The sequence below is a fragment of the Rhinolophus ferrumequinum genome, chromosome 13, assembly GCF_004115265.2.
Source record: "Rhinolophus ferrumequinum isolate MPI-CBG mRhiFer1 chromosome 13, mRhiFer1_v1.p, whole genome shotgun sequence".
Classification (NCBI taxonomy): domain Eukaryota; kingdom Metazoa; phylum Chordata; class Mammalia; order Chiroptera; family Rhinolophidae; genus Rhinolophus; species Rhinolophus ferrumequinum.
The window spans coordinates 44,744,613-44,770,376 of NC_046296.1; the positions used below are offsets into that span (position 1 = coordinate 44,744,613).

Below are 25,764 nucleotides of genomic sequence, written 5' to 3' on the forward strand. Positions count from 1 at the left end.
ACAGATGTTTTTTTAAATTTAGCTTAAGATATTTAGAAAACCTTAGTATGGGATTGAATACTTTGGTGACTTTATATTTGTATATATAACTTAATCTGAATATGTTGTTTAGCTTATTTTAATAAAAGTTAGAAATATTTCTGTCTCCTTATTTCTGTTTAACTCAGCTATTCGTCCATTGTCTAATACTTTATATTTGAATATGAAAACTGTCACCTTCATATATAAATTCCAGAACTTGTTATTTAATTCCCCATCAGTTAGAATATCTGCATAGCTGACATGGCAACTATTCCTTTTTGTGCCTTGGGTTGGCAAGTTTTATAAATAGAAAAATTAACAAAATCTTTTCCAGTCTGACCAGCTAGATGCTTATTCCTGAAAACATCTTTACAACTATACTTTGAGGCTATAAGATTCTTTTTCTTTCAGTTCATCAAAGTATGTCTCTGACTCTTTACAATACTTAAACTACAAGATAGGAAATTTTTTTATAACTTCAATTCCAGTTTATCACAATAGTTTCTGTTGTAGGTTTAAAAAAGTGAAAAGGCTCAAGACCAAACTTAAATTAATGCTCAAAAGAGAGAGAAACAGGGCTGGCCCGGTGGCTCAGGTGGTTAGAGCTCCATGCTCCTAACTCTGAAGGCTGCCGGTTCGATTCCCACATGGGCCAGTGGGCTCTCAACCACAAGGTTGCCAGTTCAATTCCTCGAGTCCCGTAAGGGATGGTGGGCTGCGTCCCCTGCAACTAGCAACGGCAACTGAACCTGGAGCTGAGCTGCGCCCTCCACAACTAAGATTGAAAGGACAACAACTTGACTTGGAAAAAACTCCTGGAAGTACACACTGTTCCCCAATAAAGTCCTGTTCCCCTTCCCCAATAAAATCAAAAAAAAAAAAAAAGAGAGAGAAACAATTAGTAAAGTAATGAATGAGGTCATTATTTGAATATGTTTCAATTCTTTATTTTCTTTGGATTATACAGTAGATTAGCTAAAGTAGATATTTCCACCGATGTACAGTAGATTATTTCCACCGATGACTACAACAATTTCTCCCATCCCGTGTGCCTTTTGCAATGATACTTTGCCTCTCCTTATATCAAACGGTGAAGTCACCCTCCATCTTCCCCTCCTGGTGACCTATAACTTCCTTAGAAAAATAGAATGCATCAGAGGTGTCCTTGTGCCATTCCTGGGTCTAGGTCTTGAAAGGCCTGGTAACTTCTGCTTTCTCTCTCTGCGGGAGCCAGCCACTGAGCTGTAAAGAAGCTTAGGCCAGACTTCCAGATGATAAGATACCACGTAGAAAGAAAATGGCCACTGGAGGGGCACCAAGGGGCCAGTCATATGACAAAGCCTTCTTGGATTTTCCCACTCAGTGCATCCACCAGCTAAATGTAGCCAAGTGAGGGTCCCCAGCCAGCACCAAACAGAACAGGATAACTGCTCAGCTGAGCCCAGTCAACCTACAAAACTAGGAGAAATAGTAAATCATTATTGTTTTAAGCCACTACGTTTTGGAATGATTTGTTATGTAGCAATAGATAACTGAAATAGAGTTCGTTTTTAAGTGGCTTACCTTATATTACAGTTCAAAAGCAAGTTCTCAAATAATATTCACACATAAAGGCATAGGGTCTGCTGTAATTTAACCTAGAACTACAAAGACAGTCTAGGGAATCTGAAAATCATTCTTTCCTGCTACCCACTCGTCTCTATCAGTGAATCTTATTTAGTCAAGGCTGCTATACTTCCAAGGAAGACATCATCTTCTCTGAAGACATGTGTAACCAGCCTATGCAAGAAATCCAAAGCATTGTAACAAAGTGATAACCCACCTGAAATCGTATATAGCTGTTAAAATTCCATTGACTTTATTCCCTATGCTGTACTCCACATCCTGTGACTACATATACTGCTGCGGGTGCCAAAAAAATGTATACACATGACTTGTATTCATCTTTTGTTATGGGTATATGTTGAGTATTTCAATTTTAATACAGTTTTTTCCTTTCTTAAAATGTATATACTTTTTTTGGCACCTTCTGTATATATGTTTAATTATAGTTGACATTCAATGTTATTCAACTTCAGCTTCAGGAGTACAGTGCGGTGGTCAGGCATCTACACCATCCATGAAGTGGTCTCCCTGATAAGTCCAGTGTCCATCCGGCACTCTGCATAATCTTTACAACATTATTGATTATATTCTTCATACTGTCCTGGAACATTACATCTTTTTGCAAGAAAAATATCCATGTCTGTGTTAGATAATTGGATAGATACCAGGTTTAGTTTTCTACCTCCCCAAAAACACAGTCAGTTTGCGTCCTGATTGGTGTTTCTGTCCTGTGCGCTCATCACGCATCCTCCCATTCAGCAGACTTCAGCTAGTGACGATCTTAGGTGCTTTTAGGGGGAAGTCTTATCTAGTTTCTCGTAAGAAGGGTCTCGAGCACCTTTGAGTATTCAGGGTGATTGGTGTCATTGTCTTTCCTCACTTTCCCTCTTTCTGTATCAACTAGAAAGAGATTCTACCAGAGGTTAGATTTTGGCTTTGCCACTTACAGGTCATGACCTATGATCATTAGCGTCTTCAACTCTAAAATTAAAATAACACTTACCTAAAACAAGAATTCTAACACCAGAAGGCGCAAACTAAGACCTCACCAGAAAACTTAAAGAAAACATACCAGCATCATGAAATAATCTGACCATGACTGCGAGATTTTCTGAGGGGTTGGAATCATCAGAGATAGAAAAGTTGGCTGGAGAAGTACAACTAAATTTTGAAGAAAAACCTTTTTATATCTGGGAAAACAAAAAACAAATTTAATATTGTGTTTGTTTAAACACGGTAATTAGCTGTAGGAAACTCAAGTAGAGAAAAAGCAAGAGATCCAGGCGAGAGATGCAAGTCTTAATTTAATCTGTATATTCCAGCAATTGAAATCATATGAACAATTTATATTCTTGAGGCAGTGAGGAAATGACTGGGTGAGATCAGTCCTAATCTTTAAGGAACGCTTGCAGTAAGAAAAAAGGAAAGGAGAAGAACTGTCAGAAGTGCTAGCTAGTGGAATAATGGTATTTGTCAGTTGCCTGCAGCAGTCTCCATTTCAGAATCTCCTTTTCCCATTCCTCCCTTGTTCATAATTATTCTCCTTTCTAGCCACACATCTACTTTTCTTGGATTTGAATGTCCTGTCCTATTGTCATCAATTTTTTCCTTCACCAAATACCATCAATTCTCTCTGCTCTGACATGCATTTGTTTTCATTTTCCAATTTCCTTTCTCCTGGATTTTCTAATCTCCTTTTACTAATTGCAATTTTCAGGTTAGAGAAAAATCATCCTGAATTTAATCTTGTCTGGTATCAGAGCCCCCCTGTAAAATACCAGTACTATCTTATATAAACTAAATTTGAAAATAATCTTGGATGGAATTCAAACAAATCCCTAAAATACAATTTTTTGGAGATTGACGTCTCTTTGGATGCCATACACTCTGTTATTCCTTAAATATAATCCCATTTAGGAAAGATAAAATCCCTCACCAAAATGGACTCTGTCAAATATATTCCCTCTAAATCATGGGTTCTTAGCCGTGAGTTGGCTTCAAGGGCTTCAGTCGAAGTCCCCTCTTCCATTTCCAAATCCAGATTCCAAATGTAACCAGTGCTACTATTGCCCCAAACTTTGGAGAGCTCTGCTGGGTTAATGTCTGGACAGCTCACGGTGCTTGGAACCTGGGAAAGAGGATCTCTTGCCCCTTGGCCTTGTACTCACCAGTTTGCTTTTCCCTGTGTCCTGAACCCTTTATGACTTGAAATAGAGCGAGACTATGACTAATTGTGCCCCACAGGCTAACTGGCCTACAAGAGATAAAAATCCCTTCCTCATTCTGCCTTAAATATTTAACATTTAGAAATTCATCTGGGTTCCAAAGTAATCCTACCGAGACGATTAGGAAGATAATGTACCAGTTAGAATTTTTATGTGAGTTTGTTTAAAGGATTCTCCCAAGAGCTGTTTGTCATCAGTATGCTGAGGAAATGGAACCCTGTGCTGGGGTGGGTGGGCTGTTGAATGGCTGGAGGGCACCCTGAGGGCATTCTTCAGAGACTGGGAGGGCAGGGCACCACAAGGGGTGAGGAATGGAGGTGGAAATGTGCCTACAGCCCTGGCCATCTTACAAAGAACATGCCTCAAAGCAGTGTGGGGAAGTGGAAATAGTTGCCTGGGTTTTAGAGCCAGTTCTCCTACCAAATGCCCTGTGTTGAGCATGTTCCATTCTCTCTCTAGCCCCTCAATCTGTAATGAGGAGTACAGTCTTTTTAAGGAGTTTCAAAGATCCTTCCAGATCCTTACGATATTTTGTTAAATAACATAAGCAAACAGCTGTCATCTATCGCTTGTCCTGTTCCTGTATCTTCTTCCACCTGTCTTTTCTCAGGTCTGTCACAGAATGATGGGAGAGATGAGGACAGAGACAGGGCCTCGCTAATCGTTGCTCTGTCTGCTTGACGGGAAGGAACTAGTCCTGTGTCCTCCCACCTTCCTGATCCACTCTGACGTCTTTCTCCATCGTGTCTGCTACAGAGAGTTCCCTCCACAGTGGCAACTGCAAACTCCTGGGCGTGCAGGTGCTTTGCAAGAGCCCAGCTTCCATTTTTTAAGCAGACCAAAGACATGTAAGAAGAATTAGGTGGTTTATGTTATTCAACACTGGGCTCGGTTTTTACTTTGTTGTCGCTGTTGTTTGGTCTTAGTAAGCACTTGAATCTGCCTGTTGCCACAGATGATGGCACAGCATAAGTAGATGAGCTGGACGCCACTCTGCAGAGGAAGAATACCACTCTTGCCCAGAAGTGCACAGCAAGCCCTTTGATCAATAACATCAACACAGAAGAATACACATGGCTGAAGGAAGGGCTGTTAAGTACAAGTGAAATTGAAACTTCAGTTTTCAAATTGTGCGATTCCTAAGGATTAAAGTAAATCTTTGGCCAGGATCCCAGGAAGACTCCATCTAGCAACATTGCCAGTAGATTTTCCGGTACTCTCACTATGCAAAAATCCCAGAACATTATTTACAGTATTTTTATTTTATCTCAACTTGCTAACCACAAGTTACCTTATCTTGCACAAATTTATAGTGTTTTTTGTTGTTGGGTTTTTTGGTGTGTTTTTTTGTGGGGGGGTGGTTCCAGAATTTCTAAACCTGTCAGGGAGCACTAATGACCAATACAATTGAATATTTTTTGGAAATTTGACAGGATCAAAGCTAGACAGAAGCATTAAATAATGATAGAAATTGCAAGCCTTATATAGTAAAAAGGATAAAAAAATATTTTAAATCAATATTCTAAATATAAAGCAGCTATTATATGTTGAAATACAAATTATTGATGCATTATGGACTCAAATTATGGCTTTTTCAAGTAATCCAATTTCACCAATTTATGCATATATTATGTATTTGCACACATATATTATTACCTCTTTTCTGATGTCTTTTATGTTCTTGGTATATAAACTGGGCCAAGGGAGCTAAATTACATTAAGCCTTTATCAGATATTAGGCATTGTACTGGATATTTTGTATATATTCCCTCATATACTCTTCCAAACATCATAGGAAGTAGTTTTTTGTTTTTTTTTGTTTTTTTTTTTTAACAAGAAATCTCAGGTTCAGAGAGGTAGCCAGGAAGTGGCAGAGCTGGCTTTAAAAATTTCAAAAAACTTCTCCCAAACTTTTTACCTATTTTTTCATTTAAAGGTGGTAAGAATTAATTGTCTGAAACCAAGTCCCTTTCTTTGGGGCATTTTCAATTTTCACTGAATCCTTAACGTCTCGAATAGAATTTCTCTACGGCCAACCTTAGTTCAAATAACTATGTGAAAACAGTGTCCTTAGCTAAATGGGCAGCGCCAAACTATATCATGGAGTTTGGTCTCTTTTTGAGTGGATCTCAGCACGTTTGTAAGTGAAGGCATGTGCAATATTCCTCTTCTGTAGATGCAAGGCCTGGCTCTAACCAAAGTGATGATACAGAGATCATCATGAAATGTGAACATTCATGTGAATGCTACATAAAAAGATAGAATTTCAATCAGAGAATCCTTTGTGAGATCACACCAAACTTCTGATTTTAGATAACAAACGAGGCCTTGAAAAGTTAAAGGACCCAAAGAAATGTTAAACACAGATTAAGGAGGTAGTCAAAACCTATTTTAACACCTATAGTCAAAACATATTATTTAACACCTTGTGTCTCTTAATTGCCTTATTTGATAATGGATGTGAAGCTGCTTCTATGTATAATAATTATAAAGTAAAGTGGGAAAATAATTCCCAAAAGCAAGAACGATGAAAATGTTTATTTACTTTTATTATTTATAGTCTCCTCGATTCCATATTAGAATATCACCAGTGAATTGAGCCTCATCATGTTAGCTTAATCAATCAAGAACACGCATCTATTTCCCCCATTTCTCTATTGTAGTGTATTAGGCCAGGTTTTGAAGTTTTTGTTGGGGTTGAGAAATTTGTTTTCAAATAAGACTGGAATATATTTCCAAAGAGATTACAGTTTTTCCCATGAGAAATTCTCTTGAGTAAATTAAAAGCCATAAACTAAGGGGCCTTGTTGATTTCTATTAAAAAGTTAAATCTGTTGCTCTTTATATACAGGCATACATTTCAAACAAAAATCTCTTAAGAGTAAGCCACACGAATTGATCTAGGAATTTCCCTTCAAAGTTATCATAAAATATAATGACCTCAGAAAAAGACTTGAAATCAAAGATATTCATCCTAGCATTATCATTATTTATAGTAGTAAAAAAGTGGAAACAAATCTAAATGTCCATCAACAGGAGACTTTTAAAGTATAGTAGGTCATTGTACACCCTTTTAAAAATGGGTTTTTTATTTATTTTAAAATCTATATAATTTTTCTGGATACAGAGATAATAACAATATACACATTATTTAAAAAATTTAAACCTCCAAACATTTCCCCACAATTCCTCTTCTTAAGAGATAACCAAAAAATTAAGTGTTTGGTGAACATTTTATATGATCATCCTATAATATTGCTTTGCAACTTGTTTTGTTCACTTTGTTATGAATCTTTACACATCATTTCCTAAACACCTGCCCACTAGTTTGTTTGTTTCTTAATGTTTTTAAAAGTATTCAAGACTTAGGGATATGTTCATGATATAATGTTAAGTGAAAAAAAGCAGAATACAAATCATAGCATATGGTATTGTTCTAAATTAGGTAAGAGAGGAGTATGGCAAATACTATTTACAAATTCATATAAAAGACTGAAAGAAATAAAAACAATTGTTAGTAATGGTTAGTCCTAAGTGGTAAATTTGTGAGAATCTTATTTTCTTTCTATATAATATTTTATATTTTCCAAATCCTCCATGATGACCCCGTCAAAAGTAGCATTGGTTTTTACGACATCCAAAAATAATTTAGGTTTCTTGTAAGCAGTCTGAAAAATACAGATAAACCCAAATTAGAAAATAGGAAGTCACTTATGATCCAATTAACCAGAGATAATACTGTTGCATTTAGATACATTTTTCAACAACATTTTTCTGTGTGTGTGTGTGTGTGTGTGTATGTGTGTGTACGTGCCTTTTACAAAAATAGAATTGTACTGGCTGTAATTTTTGTTACTGCCGTTTGTCACGTAAATGTATTATGAACATTTAAAGAATTTCATTAAACACTCTTCTACAGAAAGATCTTTTGACTACACAGGACCATCATTCACATAAAGGATTCAGTTATTAACCAGTTTTTGCTTTTATAATTGATGTACTGAGCATTTGTATGGATATACCGTTGTGCATACATACTGTACAATATTTTCATCTGGATAAATAGCTAGAAATGGAATTGCTTAGTCAGATGGTCTGCAAAATTTTAATGCTTCTGATACTTATTGCCAAGACATTCTTCAGAAAAGATTTAGCAAGTTTTCTTCCCAGCAGTGGTATGAGAAAGTGGTTATTTTCCACACTTTTAGCAGTGCCAGGTATTATTAATCTGGAAAATAACTTTTATTACTTTTTCCTCACTAGGAAAATAAGTGTTTATTATAGAAAACTTAGAATGTTCAAATACACAGAGAATAAAAATTACTAAGGATATAATCAAGCACTGATTCTGTGTGTGTGTGTATGTGTGTGTGTGTGTGTGTGTAGTCATATTCATATGTACATATATACTTCTCAATTTAATAAAATTAAATCATGTAATAAATAACAGCTAATATTTATTAAGCATTAACTATTTTTATACCCTTATGTGTTTAAATGATCTCTTTGAATCTTTACGCCTCTATAAAATAGTATTTTTAGTATTTAATATGTCCATTTTAAAGAAAGGGAAACTGAGTGGAGAGATTAGGAAACTTGTCCTAGGTAATATAGCTAACACGTGGCAAAGCTGAGATGAAACTCTCATTTTTTAGAATCCTTGTTCATATGCCCGTTAGGAGGACAGGCTATAAGCATTACTACTGACCCAACCCTTTACTTAAACAAGAGTATTTATTGTTTTTAATTAAAAGGATGCTTGTATATAAATAAGTGATTGAATAAATACACAGATAAGGGAGGGAGGGACAAATATCCTTTACAGAAGAAGTGCAAATAATATGTGTAGATACTATTCCCTCCCAGAGGTTGAGCTCAGTTCCCCTCCCCTTGAGTGTGGGTTGGACTTAGTAACTGGTCCAAAGAATAAAGTATGGAAAGGGAAAAACAAGTGACTTTAGAGTGGAGAGACCTGGCAGAAACCCCTACCCATGTGAACCAAGTTAACAGGACCAGTGATCAGTCATGTTGATGTCATGTACCCTCTGATCCTGTGTGAAGAGAAAGGCACTTCACCTCTGGTGTTCTTCCCACAACCCGTAACCGGAGTGTAATCATGAAAAAGCAACATCAGACAAACCCAAACTGAGGGACAGTCTACAAAATACCTCCCCAAACCCCTCAGGACTGTCAAGGTCCTGAAAGACAAGAAAAACTAAGAAACTGTGAAAGAGCAGAGGAGACTACGGAGATGTGACAACAAAACGCTGTGTGGGACCCCAGGTTGGATACTGGAACAGAAAAAGGGCATTTGTGGAAAAGCTAGTAAAACCCAAATAAAATCTGGAATTTAGTTAATAAAGTAATGTACCAATGTTGGTTTCTGAGTTTTTACAAATGTACCATTTGTAATGATTTGTAATGTAAGATTAGGGGAAACTAGGTGAGGGTATACAGGAACTATTAGTAGTATCTTTGCAACTTTTCTGTGAATCTAGAATTATTGCAAAATAAAGTTGTTTTTTGTTTTTAAAAGATGCTTGTTTCAAATACGAACACTACTTGCGGATAGCAGAGATAAGGCTCCAGCTATGGCCGGCTTTTCAAACTATCAGTGTCTGAACCAGTCTCCTCTCTTCTTGTCAGTGCTTCCCAGGGAGGGCCCAGCATCCAGCGAGAGTGAGGCCAAAAGGGAAAACTGAGATGGGGCAGGCAGACTGATTTCTAGGGCCTGATCCCAGGAACTCCAACTGGTTTTCTTATTGGGGTTGGTTTCATAGTTTCTGCAGGACAGAAAGGTCTCTGGTCCCTCTTATTGATTAGTCCATTCCTCTGACATATTTCTAACTCAGTTATTAGCAGGCAAAGGAAGAGGTGGTGAAGCCCACTCGTGGCTTGACTTCCAGCAACAGGGACGTCTGGGGTTGGATGCTCCTGCTGTGGTGCTGGCTGGCATCACAAGTGGGCATGGAAAAGAAGAGCATGTGAAGATCACCAAGCCTTTCCAACTTGGGCCCGGCAGAATGGCTCCCACAAAGAAAGGTGGAGAGAATAAGGGTCGGTCAGCCATCAACGAGGTAATGAGCAGACACCACACCCTCAACACTCACAAGTACACCAACGAGAGAGCTTCAGGAAGCAAGCCCCTCAGGCACTCAAAGAGATTCGGAAATTGGCCTTGAAGGAGGTGGGAAGGCCAGGTGTGCACCCTGACACCAGGCTCAGCAAAGCTATCTGGGCCAAAGGAGTAAGAAATGTCCCACACGGTATGCACGTGCGGTCGTCCAGAAAACGTAATGAGGATGAAGATTCACCAAACAAGCTCTACAAATTGGTTGTCTGTGTACCTGTCATCGCTTTCAAAAACCTGCAGACAGTGTGGATGAGAACCAACTGCTGATTTTGTCAGTCACAAAACCATACACACACAAAGCGAGGGAAAGAGTACCGAGTACCCAGAGAACACTATAATGCTGTTCGTTATCTTTAGCTGGACTCTCTCTCCAATATTTCTTTAGATCACGAACCAGGGCTGTTTCCCTGGTTACAAAAGCCGTCTCACTAGGACAAAGGGCACAGTGGATGTCACATTCCAAGAATTTGTAATGAAAAATGCCAAGCTTTCATGTGAATATGTATATATGTCTCCTCAGCATTTGGAATAGACTATTTGTAGGCTTTGTAGACCTCCAGCTCTCAACCAATTTGTAATCTGTTTATTTTTTTTCACTTAAAAAATCATGAACATCTATGCATGTTATTAAATGTTCTACAAATCTTCCACAAATGTAATCATCTCCAAATGTCTATGTAACTTAAGGGGCATGCATCAAAGGAATACTCTGTGGTTGTTTAAAAGAGTGAGGTAGCTCTCCATGTGCTCATACTGAACAAACTCTAAGAAGGATGAAGTGTAAAAAACCAAGGGCAGAGCAGTGTGGGTAGTATGCTACCATAAAAGAAAACACACACACACACACACACACACACACACACACACACAGACACACACACGAGGAAGAATGACTCTGGAAGGATCTAAAGGAAAACTGGTATCAGTTGCCTTCAAGGAGGAAACTCAGTGGCTGAAGGATAGGGATACAAAAAGTTTTATTTTTTACTGAATAACCTGTGTATTTTTTTTTAAAATTTTGTAACAGCCTCGTGAATTATTCACTTTAAAGAAATAATTTTAAAATATTATATCATAGCTAATGCCTGCCTAGTACGTACATTAGGCTGTTTCCAATTATTACTTTTACATATAACATTTCATACCACATCTCAGTAGCCAAATCCTTGCCTAAATGCTAATTTCCTTCAAATAAATTACTGCACATGAAATTGTTGGATCAAAAGCTGGGAACATTTTTAGGATTTTTGATATGTTTTGCTAAATTCTCCAGAAAGTAATGAACTTACAAATTTTCAGTACCTTCACTTATTTCCCTATCTGCTCACTGATAGGAAAGAGGTGTTTTGTGTTTTTTTTCTCTTTTCACTTTGGTAGGATAAAAATGGAATATATATATATATATATATATATATACACACACACACACACACACACACACACACACACGCACACATATATATTCTGGGGGTGCCACAAAAATGTATACAAGTGGACACTTTGGGCAATGTTGCTCAAGCAGTAGTTCGCCGTCATCAGAAGTGTCTGGACACTGATGGCAACCACTTTGAGCACCTCTTGTAATTGCAGAAGTCAAATGTGACTTGTATTCATCTTTTGTTGCCAGTATGTTTTGAGTATTACAATTTTAATACAGTTTTCCTTTCTAAAAATGTGTATACATGGTTTTGGCACTGTGTGTGTGTGTATAATTATATAGTTATAGTTTGTTTTGTTTCATGAGGAGCACATGTACAATAGGCTTTCTATATCCTCGCGTATATGAGTATGTCTTCATAGCCTTATCAGTTACAGATTTTAGACTCAGTAATAATTTTCTCTCACAGCTTGGAAGACAGGGCTCCGTGATCTTCTAAAACCTGGCATTGCTGATCTTGAGTCTGACATTCACTTGGACCCTTTGCAAGTTACCGGACTTCTTTCTTCCCTCTGGAAACTTTTATAGTTTGGGCTTCATATTAATTGGCTTTCACTGGATTATACTGCGTAACAACCTCAAAATCTTAGTAGCTTACAACAGCAAGTGTTTCTTTCCTGCTCGTGTTACAGGTCAGTGGCTGTGGTTGGGCTGCTGCAGCTCTATGCAGGCTGTGCTTTGAGAACAGGTTCATGTGTCTTCTCATCTAGGGACCAAGACTAAAGGAGCAGCTCCTATAGGGGATATGCCCTTCTCAAGGCAGAGGGCACAGAAACAAAAGGCCTGGTGGAAACTTGCAATAGCTCTAGAATCTTCTGTTCAGGAGTGGTGCACGTCACATCTGCTCACAGTCTGATGTTCAAGGCAACTCACTAGTCCAAGGCCAAATAAAGTCCACCGATGTGAAAGGAAGCCCTCTCTTTGGAGTTCTGAATTTTTCCCTAGGAAGTGTCCAGCCATGAATTCAGCTCCTTCATTTTTATAAAAATTCTACTCATATAAAGCAATTGGTGGGTCATAGTCTTTACTGAGGATTGGAAGAAAATAAGACAGAGGTGCGGCATTTATAGCAGCAGCACAAAAAAAATCTTCAAATTTGAATTTTGACACTCAGGGGTATAAAAGTCCTTTGACTCCCCTACCAATGGGGTCTCTTTACTCCCACTTCACCCCATGCAGCAACCGTACATCTTGCTGTCTTCTCTCTCCTCTCTGTCGTCCTATCTGTTCTCCTCACCGCCTGACTCGCTTCAGTTCTTGGAATTTTGGGATTGATATTCTGGAACTTGAGCAGGACGTGGGTGACCTGACAGAAGAAGATTAAACGTGCCTGTTTCGGTTATCTTTTGCTGCATAGCAAACCACCTCAAAACTCAGTGGCTGAAAACAACAGCCATTGTATTATCTTTCACGATTCTTTGGGCAAGCCAGAGCTCAGTGACATGCTTATCTCTTCTGGTCTCATTTGAGGTGTCTCATGCTGCTGCCGTCAGATAGTGGGGCCGAAACCTCCAAGACGGCTTCACTCCCAAGCCTGGCTAGAAGGCTGAGCTGAGGTGACACGCTGGGGCCGGCCCGTCTCTCTACCCCTGTGATCTCAGGGCCTTTCTCTCTCCATGTGATCTCTTCACAAAATACCTTCAGCAGGGCAGCAGGACTTCTTACATGTTTGCTCAGGGCTCCAAAATGCACAAAAGCAGAAGCTGACAGGCCTTTGTAAAGCCCAGACCCAGAACAGACAGGGTGTCACTTCTGCCACTTCCTGCTGAATGCCAGGGCCAGCCAGATTCAGTGTGCAGGGGACTACACAGAAGCGTGAAAAACAGGAGGCTGGCTGGAGGCTGGAATTGCTAACTGCCAACGTGTGGAGTTTTGTTCTATCATAAAATTATTCCATTAGAGAGAATCTCTGTTTTGTGTGGGGTTGGGTGGGGGAAACAAACACTTCCTGCCAGGTGTTGTGTGGGTGGTGTGGGGGAGGCAGGTGGGTATGGCAGGTGGGCCTGACTGATCGATCCTTCTAAGTGCAGATGGGAATGAAACCACTGTTTTCAGCTCCCTGTCTTACTTCCTCTTTGGACCTAGTATTTCCAAGCCACCTTTCCTAGGTTCTTCGAGGCATGTCAGCTTTCTCCAGAGCTATATCCCCTTCTTCATAACTCCAAGCTGTAGTTCTTTCCGCGTTCCATCATCATTTAACCTCTCCTCATCCATTTTCCATCGTTCATAGACTTGTTGAAATACTTTACCTGCTGTGGCTTCTCCTCCAGTTCTCTTTGTTGTTTTGGGCTTCTTCGAAGCTACTCAAGTAGAAAACCTGGAGTCTATCAATATCTCTGCTTAGTAAGCACAACTTCATATAAAAAAGAAAAGAGGGAAATGTCCAGTATTTGAGAAACCATTCTCTTCCTCTCCGTGTTCCTTTCTTGACCCGTAAAGCAGCATCTATAGTCTTCTGAGTGTTGGGAATGAGCCTCCACACTTTCTCCCACCTAGTTCATGCACTCTTTTCCTGAAGAGTAAATCATCTGATAGGGAAGTCAGGAAAAGTATCTGATGGGTGGTTGGGACCCTTCTTCTTTCCCTAGGACCTTCTTATTTTTCTAGCCTATCCTTAGCAGAGCTGAATTCTGTCTCTTGAGTAGATTACGTAAATGAGTCCAGTAAACAACCCTGGGCGTTGTCTCCTGAGGTGACTTCTTCATCTAGAAAGGAAAATGATATTATTATTCATTTCTGATGGTGTTACCCTTCAATTTTATTAAACATCTATTAAAATATTATTAAATTATTTTATCCACTCAAAACTTAAGTGCAGAGTGCTTATATGGAGTATAGTAGAGTAACGGATGCATTTCTTGGTTTGGGCCACAAGAAGTGTGATAACGCTCAAAAAAAAAAATAGAACGTAAGTGTTATGCGTAGTTATCTCTAAGTCATTCTGGGTATATTTTATTATCCACAAAATGGAAATAAATATTTCCAGAATTCAGAGAAAGGAAAACGTGAAGACAAAGTGTAACAAGGTAACTTGATGTGAGATTGGGCCTCAGCGGGTTTTGAACTCTTCATGGAGAGAGCCTTAAAAAGAACTCGACTGAACTTGGTTTGGGCCAGCATGGGCTCTTGGTGCCTCCTATGTGGTATTATTTACGACTGATTAACTCAGACATGGAGAGAACTGACATCACACGATTTGCCATTGCTTTTTGCCCTCTGTGAGTGGGAATAGGATTTCCCGTAAGAGAAATTGATATCCTCACTATTGACTATCCTTACATCAGATAAAGAAAGGCCTAAAGTGCTTTCGCTGCAGGGTGGAGCCATCGATGGGGGAAAGCAGGCCAGCAATAAAGCAAGTGAGGGGGGCTGACGTGGGTACTGAAGTCTTACTTGCTAAGCTGCCACCTTAGAATGTTTTCCTTCCTTTATCCCCAAATTTTCTGTTAATGCTTCATTAAAAATTGTAGCCACGTATTGATGTACAGTGAGAAATTAAAGAGCTTTTATATAGATGTGATGGACCAGCCAAGAAAAGAGCAGTCAAGGGATAATAGCTAAAGTGATCATATTGGAGAAAAAAAATTTGTAATAAAGAGACTTCAAAATCCAGTGGTTCAAACTGTAGAGAAGTTGACGTCTCTGTCACATAACAGTCCAAGCTGAGAGCTCCAGATTAGTGGCCGTCTCTGCTCCACACGGACACTCAAGCACCCGTGTTGATGGGTGCTCTGTCACCCTTGATATGTAGCTTCTAAGGTCAGTCTAGGCATAACCTTTCAAGCCAAAAGGAAGGGAGGAGAGGGAAAGTCAAGGGCCAGGAAATTCCTGTTAAGTACAGAGATGGAGCTTTCCCACATCACCCTCATTCCCATTCCATTGGTTGAGCTCAGTTGGCACACCGAGGAGCCAGGGAGGCTGGGCAGTGTGCTCTCGGGCTGGGTAGGCATGTCCTGACTACATCTGTTTTCTATGGAAAAGAGGAAATGTAGATCGTGATGGACAGCCAGCTTTCTGTGCTACTGTGGTCACAGCATAGACCAGGTGACGTCAGTGGAGTGGTAAACTCAGCGAGGGGCAGTGGTAGCAAAGCGGTCAATGGCTGTTTGAGGACTTATCCAGAGCAGAAGATTACAAAGGAAACCTATTCAGGAACTGGCCTGGTGCAGAAGGGGAATCTCAGAAGGAGCTGAGGAATGCTTTCAAGGGGGTTCCTTTCAAGCAATAAGGTTGGTGGGGATTTGTTATTTTTATTGGAATGATGAATTCTTTTTTGCTTTGTTTTTATTGAGAGCCAGTGTGGCAGAGTGAAAAGAACAAGGGCCTTGGAATCAGAAGGCCTAGGTTTAAATCTTAATTCTACCTGCCATTTAGTACTTTGAGATTAGATGTCTCCCATTTTTAGTTTCCTCATCTGCAAACTGGTAAGACCCTTGCCCCTTCCTTTCTACGATTGTTGGGAGAGTCAAATGGAACAGGATTTTAAAGTCCTCTGTAAATTATAAAATATTATGTAAATATTAAATTGCTCATGATAATAATAGATTTAGTTGGTTTATCTTGCTATGAAATAACATAATGCAAGAATCTAAACAAACAGCCCAAACTCTACAAAATCCCGGGTCCTTTGGCAAGCTCTCCTCTGCGAATGAAAGCTCTGGACGGAATGTCATTGTATAATAGTTCATGCTGCCTCAGACCCATTTTGGAATGAGGCAAGGTTTGTATAAAAACATTAATCACGGATCATAAATCTGAAGGAATTGAAATATGAACCTTCTTGCTTTCCGTTTTTGCCATTTGGACACGTGGACAGAAGTTACCCCACATGTAGTAGCATCGTCTTGTGGCTGTTGCAGCCTTCCTTTTGCAGGTTTTGTGTAAGGGAGGAACTTTAGACGTGATGACCTCCACATTCATCTCCAGCTTCAAGTGACCATCTCTAAGAAACAGAGCCTCTCCATAAATTCGGTAAAAAAGGCAAGAGAAAGAATGCTCACCAAATAAACCCCAAACCAAAATGCTGACTCTGAGGAATAAAAGAAAAAGAGATCAAAAATATTTTTCTGGGAGTTTTTCTTCAAGCAACTCTAACATCCTGAACCTGTCCCGTCATGGACTCAAGTTATTATCAGAGCCAGCCATCAGTCAGCTGTGAGAAAGGCCATTTGCCTCTGTCTCCTGAACTACCGCACACAAACCTAAGGCTCCGGGAAGCTAGGGCCATTTTGCTTTCTCCTTTTACTCTAATGAAACCCCACTCCCAGGGCAGGAGCCTCACTGTTCCTTCTTCCTGAGGTGTAAACGATTAGTAAACCATAGTGTTTTGCATCTTTTCTCACGTTTAACTAAAGGCAAAACTTTAAGCCAAAGGAATAGATCTCTGTTTGTGAAATTTCAGGCATCAATCAGCTGAGTGCTTCAGTGCTCATTTCCAAAACTTCACATAAAAAAGACTTGTTATAATTTTGTATCTTTTCCAATCTGTTAAATGAAAAATAGTATCTTTTGGTTTTAATTAACATTCATACGAGTTTTCATTTTCATACGAGTTTTGCCACTTGTATGTTTTCTTTTGAATGTTGCTTATTCATGTCCTTTCATAGCTTAGTAAAAAGAGCACTGGGCAGGGAGTCAAAAGACCTGAAAAGAAGCCCAGCTCACACACCTTGGTCTCTTCATCTATAAAATGAGGGAGACTGGTCCAGGTGACCAGGATATTCTCCAAGAGCTCTAAAATGCATGACTGACCACGTAATGATCAGTTTTCTATAATTTTTGCTTAAAAATAACCAATCTCATTCACAAAAGTAAAACCAGAAGTCAGATGTTCTACTGCCCTAACAGGCTTTATACACAAATAGGAATGATTCATCTGTAGCCTGCATTTGCATCAACCAAGCTAATTTCCACCAACATCTACAGCCCTATGCCTCTTTTGGCTAATTTCAAGGCAGGTTCTTAGACCTGAGGCCTTTATTTGTCTGGGTTATGTTTATAGAAATTAGTTTAATAATTTCCCTTCTTTGACATGATCTATATTTTCTCAAGTGGGAGAATAAGGCTATATTAGATTACATCTGCATTGTTTAAATACTATATACAACCTTAAGCAGATGCAGTGTGGTTCAAGTGATGAGTTGTTAAAACAAGACAAGTACTTGCCACTACCTGATAAAGTCAGTAGAAGTGGTGACTAAAATATCACAATTCTGATTAAAAATATAATCACCTAAAATCCTATTTTGGAGAAGAGCAGATAGGAGTTACTGCACCTACATTAAGATTTCCCCAGCATAGATTCTACCTACCATGTTTCTCCGAAAATAAGACCTAACCAGAAAATAAGCCCTAGTATGATTTTTCAGGATGACATCCCCTGAACATAAGCCCTAATGCGTCTTTTGGGGCAAAAATTAATATAAGACCCGGTCTTATTTTCAGGGAAACACGGTAGTAAAATAGATAAGGAATTCTAGATATAAAGTTCCAGAAACTCTAGACTATTTCTGATAAACACACAGAACTAGGATTGTTTCTTCCTGATTTTTGTTGTTTTGAAGGATTACTAAAAAATTTATATTACACTTGCCTGTTTTTAATAGCCTAGTCCAGAATGAAACAATCAAAGTTAAGAATGACATTGAAAATAAGGAAGTTAAATTGTAATTAAAGCTAGACTTTCCAGAGCTGTGCTTTCTAATACAGTAGCCACAACGTGAGCCCTTGAGATATGGCTGGTTCTAGTTGAAATGTACTTGAGTATAAATATACAGTGAATTCCAAAGACTTAGTATGAGAAAAGAGCATGTAAAATATTTCATTAATAATTTTAACAATTACATGTTAAAATTTGGATATATTGGATTAAAAAAAGTTTTAAATGTATACTCCTAATATGTATTTTTTTACTAACTTATAAGTAATACACATGTACACATTAAGCCAAATCGTGTACATTTAAAATATTTATTTTTGTTATTATTGATACAAAAAATTGCTCTTACTAAAAGTATCATTATTAGTGATAAGAATATAATTGATGTTCCCCATACTCCTCACCTGATTACAAAGTAGTATATAAATATTCCAGTACATCCACTTATGTAGGCTCACCCAGGTTACGATGTTCCACAAATCCTTTAATATGCTAAAAGCCAAAGAATGAATGGAAGCCCCACTATCAAACAGTCCATGTCATGGAACCCCCTTCTCTCAGATGTCAACGTGAAAAATCTACAACTCTCAAGGAGAATTTAAAATATTTTTTCATTGTTTTGGGGTTTTGTTTGTTTGTTTTAGCTGTTAAGATAAGTTAACATTCATCAGGAAAGAAACTGAACTAGAAAAGAATGTTAATCTCTACTCCAAAGCATTGCTTTCCCAAGAGCTCCCTTATGGTCTGTAAATTCTTGAGAATTTCCTGACTTTAGAGAAATACTCCCCTACGTACTAGTTTTACTCTGTGGCAGTCTATCCAGTGAGGTTTTAATTTCGAGAAAAACAAATTTGGTCAGGAAAGTATTCTGCTTGGTTTTCTACTGAAAAAGGCCCAAAAGGATGGATTAAATCATCAATGCAAAATAAAATGTAAATCCCAACCAAACCATCTGGGAACCACACCCAACTTCCTGGGTATGAGGGCGGAGCTTGGGGAAAAGGGGCAGCCAAGGCTACAGGAGGTAGGGAAACAGAGAAGGGCAGGAAGGATCACATTTGTTGAACCCATCTCAGTGCCACACACTATTTTAGGAGCTTTACTGTAATTATGTCATTTAAAGAATATAAACAAGAGTATGGAAAAGGGATTTGAAGAGAGGTAAAGAAAATTCTTTGCCTATGTTTATCCACCAAGTACAAAGTTATATCTTAGCAGAAGCTGACAATGACAGATTCCAAGACGGATTGGATGGGGGTGGTTCCCAAGAACAGTCACCTCTGGGAACTCGAGCACCTCTTCTCCCCCCACTCCTTCCCGAACAGGTGGCTGGGCTTTAGCAAGACTTGTCTAAACTGCCAGTAAGAGAAAGTATGTGTTTAATTTTGGAGAAAGGGCCTGCTGTTTTATATGATTATTTTTAATTAGCTAGTTTCTGGGAGTTGATTAAATTTGGAAATAGTCGCATCTTGGGAACTATTTAAGAAGCTCAGATTATAAACCTAGGGCTGCCTCAGGAATTCGGGGATGGGTTGTCACCCTGTGACCAATTTCCAGTCCTAAAAACAAGCATGCTTTGTCCACAGAAGAGATGGTGGTCATGCAAATTTTTTTCTAGTTCTTTTCTGCCTGGAAAGAGATTCCCATCTGGATGGTTTCTCCTTTTTTCTCCATTTTCTTGTAAGAAATATGCAAAACACAAGTGCATGAGCCACCAGAGGAGCAGATTATGTCGCCTGTATATTGCAGATAAAATTGAAACATGACAAGAAGTTAAAATTTACCCTTGGGAAAAGCATGTAAAAGACACTTTATTTGCATAATGATATTATAACATTTTTAATAAGTCCAAGATGGGAAGTCAAATAATTACAGGGGGAAAAAAAGAAAGTTGCCAGTCTGAAAAAATCAGGCATGAATAAACTTAAGGGAAATCATTTAAAAATCTAGAATATTTAAAACTGGGATATGAACTTGTTTTATAAATAGAAAAACTTAAGATTTTAAAAATACTGTTAAGGCTATGTGTCTAACCCAATTTACAAAGCACTTTCACACCCTAAATTATACTATCTAATACTCATGACTCTGAGGTAGGGAGAGAAGTTATTATTAGGCTTACTTCATAGATGAAGAAAGTGAAGCTCAGAACAGTTTTGCCCAAGGTCGTACATGAGATTTAGTTGGAACCCACACACACAGGTCTTGACATTCAAAATTCCTGGGCTCTTGCCAAAGCATTTCACTGCTTCTGTTCTCTTTCTGAAAATATTATGAAACTAAATAATAAGTTAATCATAGAGCAAGCTCCTTAGTTATATTTACTAGTTCAAATTTAGAAAAGTGTTACAGTATGGTATTTGAGAGCGTGGGCTGTGGTACCCACTGCTTAGCTGTGTGACCTGGGGTAAAATATTAAACCTTTCTCTGTCTTAATTTACTCATCTGTAAGACAGGAATAATAAAGGCACCTAACTCATAGGGGTTTTGAAAGCAATAAATGAGTTAATACATGTTAAGTACCTGGTACAGTGCCTGACTCACAGTAATCATTTAAAAAGTATAAGGTATTATTGCCTTTGCAATTAATTTTTATCTTTAGGTTTGTCATGCAGGGTGTCACGCGGGGTCTCAGCTCCCGCTCCCCACATAAGCACTGAAATATTAATTATTTTGAATGGCTGCATTGTATTTGCAAATTAATTTTATGTTTAGGTTACTCTAATAAACATTGAGATATTTTAGTAGCTGTGTATGTGTTGTGTTACATAGACCCTAAAATGTATACAAATTAAAGAATGAAATCGGGGCAGCCGATTAGCTTATTTGGTTAGAGTGCAGTGCTCTTAATAACAAGGTTACTGGTTCGATCCCCACATGGACCACTGTGAGCTGCACTCTCCACAACTAGATTGAAACAACTACTTGACTTGGAGCTGATGGGTCTTGGAAAAGCACACTTAAAAAAATTTTTTTTTTTTAAAGATTTTATTGGGGAAGGGGAACAGGACTTTATTGGGGGAACAGTGTGTACTTCCAGGCCTGTTTTTCCAAGTCAAGTTGTTGTCCTTTCAATCTTAGTTGTGGAGGGTGCCGTTCAGCTTCAAGTTGTTGTCCTTTCAGTCTTAGTTGTGTCTTGTGTCGGGCGCAGCTCAGCTCCAGGTCCAGTTGCCATTTTCTAGTTGCAGGGGGCACAGCCCACCATCCCTTGCAGGAGTCGAACCCACTACCTTGTGGTTGAGATGACATGCTCCAACCAACTGAGCCATCTGGGAGCTCAGCAGCAGCTCAGCTCAAGGTGCCGTGTTCAATCTTAGTTGCAGGGGGCGGAGCCCACCATCCCTTGCGGGACTCGAGGAATTGAACTGGCAACCTTGTGGTTGAGAGCCCACTGGCCCAAGTGGGAATCGAACCGGCAGCCTTCGGAGTTAGGAGCATGGAGCTCCAACCGCCTGAGCCACCGGGCCGGCCCACACTTAAAAAATTAAAAAAAAAAAGAATAAAATCAAATAATCTCATTTTACTATTTCTAGCGTGCTCTTGCCAATTATGAATAAGTACCTCTTTGATCAAGGAGCAGACCTCAGAGTCAAATTAATTAACCAAAAGTCACAACAAAACACTGCAATGTACACCTACTCTGAACCAACCTAGTCTAAGAGTCATGCGAACTTCAATATAATTTTGAACAGCCTTTTGCCCTCTCCAAAATGATGGTCAAACTCTCTTACCTTGCTTGAATACATTTATTGTGGAAAACATAATTTAGGTATCAGGTCTCTTTGGGTAAGTGTTAAGCACCAACATTGTTCCTGCCCTCAAAATTCAGTATAAAAACAGGCACATACACAATCAAGAATCACTGAGTTGTCTTGTGTCAGACACCAAGGATGTTCTCAACAAATCCTGAATCCAGGTAGAATAGAGTGGTAATTATAACTGATTCTAGCACAGTGAACTTTCAAAGTCTACAAATCCATACTGATGGGGAAGCGGGAGAAGAGAGAAAAAGGAATGACAAAGCAAAGGAAAGTTTCTCTGTATAGAAGAATGCCAGCTAAACAAGCAACAAAATGAAAAGGCAACCTATGGAATGGGAGAAAATATTTCCAAACTGTAAATCAGATCAGAGGTTAATATCCAAATGCGTAAAGAACTCATACAACTCAATAGAAAAAAAAAAAAAAACAACCATGATTAAAATGGGCAGAGGAATTGAATAGAAATTTTTTCCAAAGGAGACATACAAATGACCAACAGGTACATGAAAAGATGCTCAACATTACTAATTATGGGGACATGCGAATCAAAACCACAGTGAGATACCACCTCACACCTGTTAGAATGGCCATCAATCAAAAGACAAGAGATAGCAAGTATTGGTGAGGATGTGGAGAAAAGGGAAACTTTGAGCACTATTGGTGGGGATATAAATTGGTTCAGCCACTACGGAAAACAGTATGGAGTTGCTTCAAAAATTAAAAATAGAACTACCATGTGACCCAGGATCCCACTTCTGGATATTTATCTGAAAGAAATGAAAACAGGACATCGAAAAGATATCTGCACTCCCATGTTTATTACAGCATTATTCATAATACCCAAGATATGGAAACAACCTAAGTGTCCATCAGTGGATGAATGGATAAAGAAGATGTGGTGTATACATACAATGGAATATTGTTCAGTCGAGAGAAAGAAAATGTTGCCATCTGTGACAAATGGACCTTGAGGGCCCTATGCTGAAATAAATCAGAGAAAGACAAATGCATATGATATCACTGATATGTGGAATTTAAAAAAGCTGAAATACAGAGTAGAATGGTGGTTACCAGGGGCTGGGGAGTGAAGGAATTGGGGAAATGGTTGTCAATAGGTACAAACTTGCAGTTAGAAGATGGATAACTTCTGGGGATCTGATGCACAGCTTGGTGACTATAGTTAACAATACCGTATTATTTACTTAAAAGTTGCTAAGAGACTAGATCTTAAATGTTCTCAGCAGAAAAAAGAAGTGATAATTATGTGATGTGATGGAGATGTTAGGGAACGCTACAATGGTAAACACATTGCAATATATAATGTATCAAATCAACATGTGTACACCTTCAACTTACACAATGTTATTTTATTGAGACAATTATATCTAAATAAAAGAGAAGAATGCCAGCTAATAAATGTTCAATAAATGATGGAAATTCACCATATTGCAACCTGAGTGTTAAAATTAATTCAAGCAAGAATTAATCTAAATCAGTGGTTCTCAAAAATCAGTATGCATCTGAATCACCTAGAGTCTTGTTAAAACACACATTCCTGGATGCTACCCCCTGAATTTAGCAGGTCTTGGGTGCAGGCCAAGAATTTACTTTTCTATCAAGTTTCCACATGATGCTGGTCCCAATCAGGTGATGTAAACAATCAAATGATGGGTTGTTGAGAAGCAGGTTATTCACACACACAAAGGTTATTTAAAATAAACGTTTAAAAGGAAAAAAAACAACAACAGAAAAAACCGAAATGAATCACAGTGGCAGAAATTATTAGGTTGGTGCAAAAGTAATTGCAGGTTTTGCAATTTTAGCCTTTTAAACCGCAATTACTTTTGCACCAACCTAATACCAATATCTTTTTCTAAGTTCAGATACTGTTCATATTGTTGTCTGGTTCTGAAATTTTGGGATCTGAAGAGGGCAGACCCGGGAACTGCCAGGCAGGAGCACATCTAAACTTTAAGGGCACTTTAGAACCAAGGGTCCTACTTTTGTTTCTGCTATGTATTAACAGACTTTCTATTAGGTTGGTGCAAAAGTAATTGCGGGTTTTGCAATTATTTTTAACCTTTTAAACCTCAATTACTTTTGTACCAACCTAAAACTATTAATTTGACCTTGGACAAGTGCTTGACTTTTCTTTGGGCTTTATCTCTTTGTTTACAAAATTAGCATCTTGAACCAAATGTTTCCATGGACCTAATGGCAGGGGCTTACAAAGCCTGAAGAAATTAGGCTGAAAGAAATGACTCACTTATATGTGGAATCTAAAGAATAGAATAAATGAGCAAACTAATAAGAAACAGTCTCAGAGATATAGAGAAAAAACTGAAGGTTGCTAGATGGGAGGGACCTGGGGATGAGGGAGAAGGTGAGGGGATTAGAAAGCACAATTGGTAACAAGATTGCCATGGGGATACGAAAGTCGGTTTGTGGAATATAATCAATAATGTTGTAAAGATTTTATAGGGTGTCAGATGGGCATTTGTCTTATTAGGGAGACCATTTCATGGATGGTGTAGATGCCTGACAGTGTACACCTGAAGCTGAATAATATTGAATGTCAACTATAATTTTATATATATATATAGTCACAGGATGTGGAGTACAGCATAAGGAATAGAGTCAGTGGAATTGTAACAGCTGTATACGATATCAGAGAGGTAGTTGAGTGGGGGAGGGGAGTTATCACTTTGTGAGGGGTAAACCTCTAACTATTACATTGTTTTGTATACCTGAAACTAATAAAAAAGGAAGGAAGGAAGGAAGGAAGGAAGGAAGGAAGGAAGGAAGGAAGGAAGGAAAGAAGGAAGGAAAGAAGGAAGAAAGAAAAATGACTGCATGCTGCAGCTTTAAAAATCAGAAAATGGCAATACAGAGACACCATCTCTAGTGAAAATTATTTTTATCACATTGCATTAGGGATTTCTTTTTCTAAGAAAGACGCTTGTCTTAGCATCTTAGAAATATAGATTTTAAAAGAATGTCAAAGAAATGTTTTAAGACAAGTTTTAAAAAATCAATGTTGCTGCAGCCACTCTGCTTTATATAGGGGTCTAGTAATCACCTTACTCTGCAGAAATAAATTAGCTCAATTCTATTGAGTGGAGTATTACTTTCTTGCTAGAAGTAAAGTCATAAACCACTTATAAAATTTTGTGTGAGGATGAGGTAGATTAAGGGAGACCTTATCAGAAAATTTATGTTTCCTTGCTACTGACTATCTGTAAAAGGCAGCTAGTTTATACTCAATGCAATTTAGATAGGTCCCAGGCTTATCTCCTTTACAGATTCTTGATTCTAGTCTCAAGGCCATTCTAAGTACTAAATGCAGTTAGAGCTACAAAGGGCATAACTTGAAGGATGCCTCAAAGGCCACTTCTCCGGCCCCTGCCTTTTTATACACATTTCATCAATAAAGAATCTGTTGGCCAGGAGAGGGCAGGTCATCTTGATGGGCATGCAGTGGAAGAAAGGTGGCTCCCCAAAAGAAAGTTCTCAGTGGAATGAGGGGAAAAGGGACTGGACAGGCAAAAACTAAGATGACATGACAGGGTTTGCCTCAGTGAAATTAGCATCTCTGAGGAAGGAGGGGGTTGGAGTTAGACAAGTGAGGGGCTTGGAAAGAGAGACTTGGGTAAGAAGTAGGGAGATAGATCATAGAGGCAGCCAGGTGGGAGGTAGAGGTGGAGGGAAGCTCTGGGAGCTTGAAGGCTGAGCCTGTCAGGTGGGGAAGAAGACAATCCAGAGAAACCAAGCTTGCTTTCATTTGTTCCTTATGTTGCAAGGGAATTATAATATCACTTTCAGCAAAGCTGATCAGCTGAAATGATGCAGTTCTGGGCTAAACATTTTCATATATTTTTACTCCATGCCTCATTCGGTGCTGCCTCCTTGTCCCCCTACTTCAC

General features: G+C 38.7%; 1 pseudogene; it reads left to right on the plus strand.

Annotated features, from left to right (window-relative positions):
• Positions 1-9,874: 9,874 nt before the first annotated feature.
• LOC117032806 (60S ribosomal protein L31-like) lies at positions 9,875-10,251 on the plus strand (annotated as a pseudogene).
• Positions 10,252-25,764: the final 15,513 nt, after the last annotated feature.